Below are 8,160 nucleotides of genomic sequence, written 5' to 3'. Positions count from 1 at the left end.
AAAGAATTGATGTATTACTCTTGATATAAGTAAAAGTTGTCGGAATAAATAGTATGAGATTCCGTCTGTCAAGTCAACTGAATTAGCCTGCCTTTTGTCTCACTCACTCACTCACACACATACTCGTAAGATGCAACTAATATGTACAGTGACAGGTCCAGGGGTGGGGGGTTTGTGTTCTGATTCTCAATCAACACCCCCCCCCCCCCCCCACACACACACACACACACACACTGAAGTTAGAAATGAAGTGCGACCCCTCATTTTTCAAAAGGCTGGATCCGCCCATAATGTACGTCCCCGCTAACACAAAGTTGTAATGTTGCATCCATTAAAAAACGGGAAAACAGATCACCAACTGAGAAATACATTTTCCAATAAATATAACATTAATCTTGTCAGAGCATGTCTGCCCAAAATAGCATGTGCTTAGCCTTAGGCAGCGTATTCACTTGAACAAATTACAATGGTGATCTTTTTAGCATAAGGTTAACCAATATCAAAGTTTCTATGAAACATTTCCTTATAGAATTCAACAGAGGTTCCAGCCTATATTTAGGTTCCGTGCTACAGAGGACACACCTCCAGTCACGTGACTATCTTGATCACATGACTTCCTAGTGTGGCAAAAGGCCAGAACGAGATTCGTCGGACGCTGGTACGTTTTGGTTCACGTCGTGTTGTTGTCGGAATAAATAGCTTATTGCTTTGATTTTGGACTGCACACGTTTGAAAACAAAACGCTCATCAAGTATTTGGTAAGCATCATACAGTAGTAGATCATCTTGATCCGTCGTAGAGATGAGACCATGTTATATTTCTCTCTGCCTGTTTCTTGTGTTGTGGAAGGCATGTTCAGCTGCTTGGTTGCTGGCTTATATTTATTGCATAGACATCACGTCAGACATCATATTTACAGATGAATCAATTTTGACCAAATGTCCTTCCACACATCTTACGTCAACTGTTACTACGATTTAGTATGCGTGTTTTGTCACTTTTGTGGATAACCAAAATCACATTTCATGCGTTTCTACTATCATACCGATGACTTGGCCTACATAGTCGATTCAGCGGTACAGTTGGGCCAAATAAGAATCCAATTTCTGTCCGGAAATATATTGGTACTGGAAGAGTGAAGAAGTGAGACATGTATAACATGTTGTTTGTATCATACTTGAAATTCCATAAACATCCGTGCCATATTCTGTTAGCTTCGTACTGCGTCAAAACAACAATTGTGCACATTCATTCAACCCTAAAGCTATCAACATGAAGAATCCTATCGATTCAACAGCACTGTACCGATAAACCTGGCAGCTGATGAGATACAGTTTATTTTGGGGCTCTGGGATTATATATAGCCTATTTTTTCAAGACAGTATAGACTGTGTTGACAGTGTGGCAACCTCCTCCTGAAATTAGCACTTAATTTTGAAAACAATACATGGATTCCAAACAGAATTGAAAATCACATTTGTCATGTGATATTGTAGGCCTAAATGAAAGATGTGAATAGAATCTGTACGTTTTTGCCTAAATATGCCTTCTCTCAATCATATTTGCATAGCAACCCTTCATGGTCAGTCATGTCCAGGGTCATTTTAAGGTCAGCTGGTGTGTCATATTTACTGTTCAGGTATTGTCATTGTGCTCTGAGTCAATATGTACACATCAGTTATGCTTATAGATATACTTTATAATGAATTCTGTTATCTCAGGTAGCCAAAACAGTTCATGGGACAAGAATAGGCTGTTCCGAATGGTTAATTTTCTCGGACATGGAATGGTTGTGCGTGACAAAAGGGCTCCAAACAATGTTCTGATGAACTGACTTGAAAGTGGATACTTCAGTCGTAATATGTAACCCAGATACATTTCACTAGCAGTTGCCCACATCAGGGATGGAAGTCTGTTCCAAAGCTTTATGAGTCCTGATATAGATGGAAATTCCATTATAATATTAAAACAGTTGTTAAATTAGGAAATTAGTACTATTCTGCACATATTTGAACCAACCCAGAACTCAATTTTGTATTTTCAACCCTGTAAGCCACCTCATACAACATTATAATGTGGCTGGAGGCCTGTTTTCTCAACCGAAATACCCATGTTGGAATACAATGAATGTGTTATTGCTTAACCTAAGATTGATAACTGAGACATACTGATCACATGATGCCCAGTTCAAACCAGTCACATTTTGGATCACAAGGGTCAAAGTCTACAGGTGTAGGGCGACATGGAATGTGCCTGGTTTTGTTTCATGATGTCTCGCACAATTCCTTTGTTTGGATGTCTTAAGTTGATCACAAATAAATATATCTTGTAATATTTATATATTAATATTTATTCATTATTTATTTGTTACTTACATACTCCAGAAAAGTGTGTTGGATCTATGACATGCCCAGTAGCTGAATCTAAGTCATTGTAACATTGTCACCTTGTTTGAAATTAAACATAAGTCAAATGTGCCATGTGTGAAAAGTTTTGTCATGTAATGAAGCATGTTTTTTTGTTTCTGTTAAGCTTATTGTATTTACAAATGTTTCTGCTGCTACTAATGCAACTTTTTACCCATATTTGAAAATGCTTTATTGCAGATTACAGTAATAGATTTTGAGTGCGCCATCTGTCAGTGGCACACAGAATTCTAAAATATCCTGTAAATTTCATTCCCACAAGCCCCATGTGTAGCCCCATATCAGAGTTTTACATGACATGGATTTTGTGCATTGGCAACAATTTTGTAAAATATGGTGTTCAAAAAATCTTTTCATGGTCAAATATGTATCTCTTGAATCCAAATAACTCCACTTAATACAATAACATGCAATACATCATATTTCTTGTACTTATACATGTTTCATCAGAAGACAGTATTACAAAATGTGCTTTCACAGCACATGCTTAATTTAGAATTGTAATGGATTTATTTTATTGACAAAATATTTTCATGACTCATATCAGACTAAATAGCTTATACTGCTTTGATTTTGGACTGCACACGTTTGAAAACAAAACGCTCATCAAGTATTTGGTAAGCATCATACAGTAGAAGATCATCTTGATCTGTCGTAGGGATGAGAGCATGTTATATTTCTCTCTGCCTGTTTCTTGTGTTGTGGAAGGCATGTTCAGCTGCTTGGTTGCTGGCTTATGTTTATTGCATAGACATCACGTCAGACATCATATTTACAGATGAATCAGTTTTGACCAAAATGTCCTTCCACACATCTTACATCAACTGTTACTACGATTTAGTATGCATGTTTTGTCACTTTTGTGGATAACCAAAATCACATTTCATGCGTTTCTACTCTCATACCGATGACTTGGCCTACATAGTCGATTCAGCGGTACAGTTGGGCCAAATAAGAATCCAATTTCTGTCCGGAAATATATTGGTACTGGAAGAGTGAAGAAGTGAGACATGTATAACATGTTGTTTGTATCATACTTGAAATTCCATAAACATCCGTGCCATATTCTGTTAGCTTCGTACTGCGTCAAAACAACAATTGTGCTCATTCATTCAACCCTAAAGCTGTCAACATGAAGAATCCTATCGATTCAACAGCACTGTAAAATATGGTGCTCAAAAAATCTTTTCATACTTGTCAAATATGTATCTCTTGAATCCAAATAACTCCACTTAATAGAATAACATGCAATACATCATATTTCTTGTACTTATACATGTTTCATCAGAAGACAGTATTACAAAATGCGCTTTCACAGCACATGCTTAATTTAGAATTGTAATGGATTTATTTTATTGACAAAATATTTTCATGACAGATTTGGGAAATGACTTCCGCAAAACAGTTACTATGTCACTGTGATTCCTGTTGGTGACACCCTGCACCTTGATGCGTGTTATCCCCAACAATATTATATATGCTGATTCATACTTATTTTTTAATGTGAAACGTCTCTGTGATCCATCCCTGTGTTGACAAAAGATTTTTCAGTGCAGAATGTTTATCACTTTTAGCTGGCAAATAGTGTGTTAAAAAATCCCTTTATTAAAGTATTTGTTGCTTGCATGAAGCTTCTCTGAAGCTCAAGTTTTGTGTTTTTCAGTTTTAAACATATGCCTCTCCATATATTAACACATGGACCCAAGTGTCCCGGATCATCCTTTTTCTGGATCCATCTATGATGTTATGTTACTGATTGTGCTTATCAGCATTAGATGAGGTACAAATTAACAATATAGCTTGCATCCTAGTACATTGTGTAGTGTCATATTATCCTGGGAGGTGTGGACATCACATTTGATTGTACAGGGATGGCAATTTTCAACAGATTTATGCCGATTTTTTTTCAAACTGATCAGTTTTATGAATCGTCTTAACCCCCATTTTATGACACAACATCAAGTTATTACCCCCATTTTATGACACAACATCAAGTTATTGGCTGAAAACTGATTTTCCTGTTGCCATCCCAGTTCATAAGCAGCTGTAGATATTGTCAAAGGATATTATTTTCTTTATATTGACGAAAGTACTCAGTTCATGTGGTGTGTGCTGAAACCAAGTTATTCATTTTAAATGATACAGACTTGTGCCAGAAGTATTTGTCACTGCTGAGTTAGCAATGTCATGTTGCATAAACAGTCATATGGCATAAACATACAGTGTTTGAATATCATCTGTGGTCATGTTGATGTGTATCTCCCTGATAGTGTGTGACAACTCTTTTTGTATTTTTGTCCACTGTTCTGGACCTCTTTTTGTCTTTAGCCAAATACTTTCAATCATGATATTGAAGTCCAGTGACTGTGCTGGCCAAGTCAGACATTTAATAATAATATTTTTCTTTTCTTTATATTTGCCAATGATACAGGCCTTACAGAGGACAAGCTAAGTCTTTATTCATGTGTGTACAGTGTGTCAAGCCAATTTCTGGTGTCCCCCTGCAATGATATTGCTGGAATTTTACCAAAAGTGGCGTAAAACTAAACTCACTTTATTTATGGGCTATTTCTTTGTTAAAGTTAGTTCTTTTTGCAAATGGAATCGATAGATATGTAGTTAGTAATCTCCAAGATCTATATCAACAGTAAGTCCAACCATACAGGCTAAACTTTGAATCCACTAAGACTGTAGAAGAAAGTAAGCTTATTGTATGTATGGTATTATTCCTACTTGAAAAAGATTAGTATATGTCATGATTTATAGTGTGAAATACTGATACATCTAATATGTACTTTGTCATTACTGTAACATGGTGGTAAGAACTATTTTTATGCTTGTTTCTTGGCTGTTTCACTCATTGCCACTAGCAGTTAAGTTTGAATTTGTTGTTGGAGTACTATGTTTACATCTTATTTTGACATATCTTGAGTTCAGATTGTAAATATTGTGTCTAAATTGTATTCATCCTTGGATTGTCTGGTCCAGGCTCAATTCTTTACAGACTGCTACCGTAAAGCTGATGTGTGCAGTCTAAGTAAACTTAGTCTCAGTGTATTTCGTTACACTCCACCACTGAGTCTAACAAAACCTAGTAAAAGGTTGCGCCGGGTAACCTTTGAACGACCAGTGACCGTCCAATCAAAGTCGAGACAGTGAAATAGATTTAACCAATCAGACAACAGCTACTATTAAGGGATTGGAGGGACTTTCAAAATATTCAGGTCACTTACATAGATCTCACCACAAACAAAAATCTGCATATAACACAGTTATTTGACCTGCAGTATATATGCTTTGGGGTTTCTGTTGACATGGTTACCATTAGCTAATATTTCCACAAGATGACATCCTTGAATATTGCCAAAAACACTATTTTCAGCGACTTTTTTCTTCACCGTTGTCATGGTTGTACACACGCCGTGTGCATCACCCGGAAGTGAGCGTACACTAAATAGCATTTGGAATTGTTTGGGTACAGACCTTTTTGAGATAAAAAGTTCAAAAGGTGTGTGCAAATGTGCACTTTCATGATTTGGTAAGCGGTGTCGTGATTGGTCAATCTCAAAGGTTACGTGACGCGACCTCCCATATGGTTTTGTTAGACTCATTAGTGGAGTGTAACGAAAAGTACTGATGATGAGTTGACTTAGACTGCTGATGTATGCGTAGAACATAGAGCTCAAGTCTCAAATCAGTTGAAGTTAAGTGCAGTGAGCTATTGGATGGATGATTGTGTTTGGCAGCTTGACTCCTGAGAGTTTCTAAGACTTTTGAGTCCTGCTCAACAATATAGCACTTGTAATTATTGATATATGTGGTCTCACCATAGTCAAGTGAGTTTTAAAAATTACCTTTGTTCACTTGGCAGAAAATGGTTATTCAGTGGGATAAGTCATGTGACTTATGTGAGTCTGCTTTGATTATCCAGGGTAATAATAGTCTGTTAGTGCTTTGAGCACACTTTGTTGTGGAGTTTAACACAATATGAGAATCTATATTATCATTGTTATGGTTTGAATATTTAACTGAGTGTAGCATTAGCCCCACCCCACCCCATGAAAAAATCCAGTAGTTTTCTAAAAGTCAATATGTTACTCAATTTTGTTGTCATTGTTAAATTTTGTGTTCACCCACCAACCAGCTGTTAACAAAATATCATTAATATGTTATACAAAATGAACTGTATATTAAGTGTATGGTCAACAGTTCAGCCATGGTGTTCGTCGTAATGGCCACAGCCAGGTTGACTAAATGATACACATAAAAACAATAATTAACATGAATGTCACAACAACTCCTCATCAACATGATCAATGTACCCTGTTTATTGTTCAGTGCAATATTACCATTTCTGTATTATCACAGAGGGCAGCTACTTTTTGAATGTCTGGTGTGGAATTTCAGCAATTTCACTTTACTCGGACAGGATTCAGTTCCAGCAACTTAGGTTAGACTGACTAGTGACACTAAAAATACACAGAAATTTGTTTGTTGAATGTATTGTGTGTAAGTTCTCTACTATCTGAGTTCTGAGATGTCTTTAGCATGTTGAAGGAGAAGAGACATATTGGCTGTATTTATGGGGACATGTCTGCTGAACGAATATGATACTAGCTGTATGTTGTATCCAGAATTAATTTGTGATATTAGTTGAAGCGTGACACCTTGTAGAGGAGTCATGTGTGTTGTTGCTAGGAGTCCAGACTTTTTCGCCCCACTGCTCACTGTTTACCTCTGAGATATAAATAGTGAGATATGACCTACTTCCGTCCCAGTCAGTGAGCCAGCAAAGGCACTGATCTTGCCTGCATAGTGGACTTTGCCCCATGAAGGCCTATATACCTGATTGTTACCTCACTCTCCTCATTTAATTGCATTCAGACCAGCACACCTACCAGTCAGTAACATAAGCTCAGGTAGGCACAGGGTTACTTTCATTTGTCTTCTTTTATTGAAATGGGATTCAGAATTGAAACTATCAGTTAATGGTTACAGAAATTATTGAGTAATCCTGAGTCATTTTCAAGAATTTGCTTAAATAGTGGTGACAGTGTACATGCATTAGTTTAGCACTAGCAGATGATTGTGCTTGGTGATTGCCACAATTGCCAAAGGTTGCTCTGACTCAATGTTTGGGATGTATTACTGATACTCATTTTACATCCCAGTGTGAATCTGTAATTATTTGATGTATGGCAGGTTGATTCAGACAAATGTATCAGGCTGTCAGTCCCCAGATCAGTTGACCCTTGCTTGACTTTGATTATTTTCTTAACTGTGGTTTTGTATTCAGGGATTTATCAACAGTTTGATCTAGGATTTTAGAGTATGTGTCTTTGGCTGGCAATTTGGGGGAAACTGTTGTAATGTCAAGGTTTGAATTTATGATGTTCCATCTTCATAAATCTTAGAAATTTGAAAATTGTTTATTCAGTAAGTGGATTTTTTCTTCCTCTCCTTACTTGCAGACTTTGGGCTGAATATGTGCCTAATAACATAAGACCCAGTATCATGATTACTGAACCGAAACAAAACAATGACTTCACTTATCCTGGAATGTAATAAGTGAGTGTAACTGCTTGTGTTCCAAAATGAAGAGGATTTTCACTATGTTTCAGATTTGAAAAAAGTACTATTTGTATGTTTTAGTCCACAGCTTTGTGAGATTCGTAAACATGTTAAAGGCATGAATGTGTATCATTCATCTGTAGATATCTCATCTAAATCCATT

General features: G+C 36.7%; 1 protein-coding gene across 4 annotated transcripts in view; it reads left to right on the top strand.

Moving 5' to 3' along the window:
* Positions 1–611: 611 nt before the first annotated feature.
* Positions 612–8,160, top strand: part of LOC137286570 (carnitine O-palmitoyltransferase 1, liver isoform-like) — a 33,933-nt gene continuing 26,384 nt past the window's right edge. The window contains exon 1 of one of the 4 annotated variants that reach the window (XM_067818506.1): positions 612–758. The gene's annotated coding sequence lies outside the window, so the exon portion shown is untranslated. Of the gene's footprint in view, positions 759–2,992; positions 3,044–7,240; positions 7,346–8,160 lie in introns of those variants that run through there. The other 3 variants (XM_067818507.1, XM_067818508.1, XM_067818509.1) reach the window with 3 other exon arrangements.

The sequence above is a fragment of the Haliotis asinina genome, chromosome 6 (assembly GCF_037392515.1).
Source record: "Haliotis asinina isolate JCU_RB_2024 chromosome 6, JCU_Hal_asi_v2, whole genome shotgun sequence".
Taxonomy (NCBI): Eukaryota; Metazoa; Mollusca; class Gastropoda; order Lepetellida; family Haliotidae; genus Haliotis; species Haliotis asinina.
Note: the sequence above shows the minus strand (reverse complement) of the source record. Positions and strands in the feature narration are given on the sequence as shown.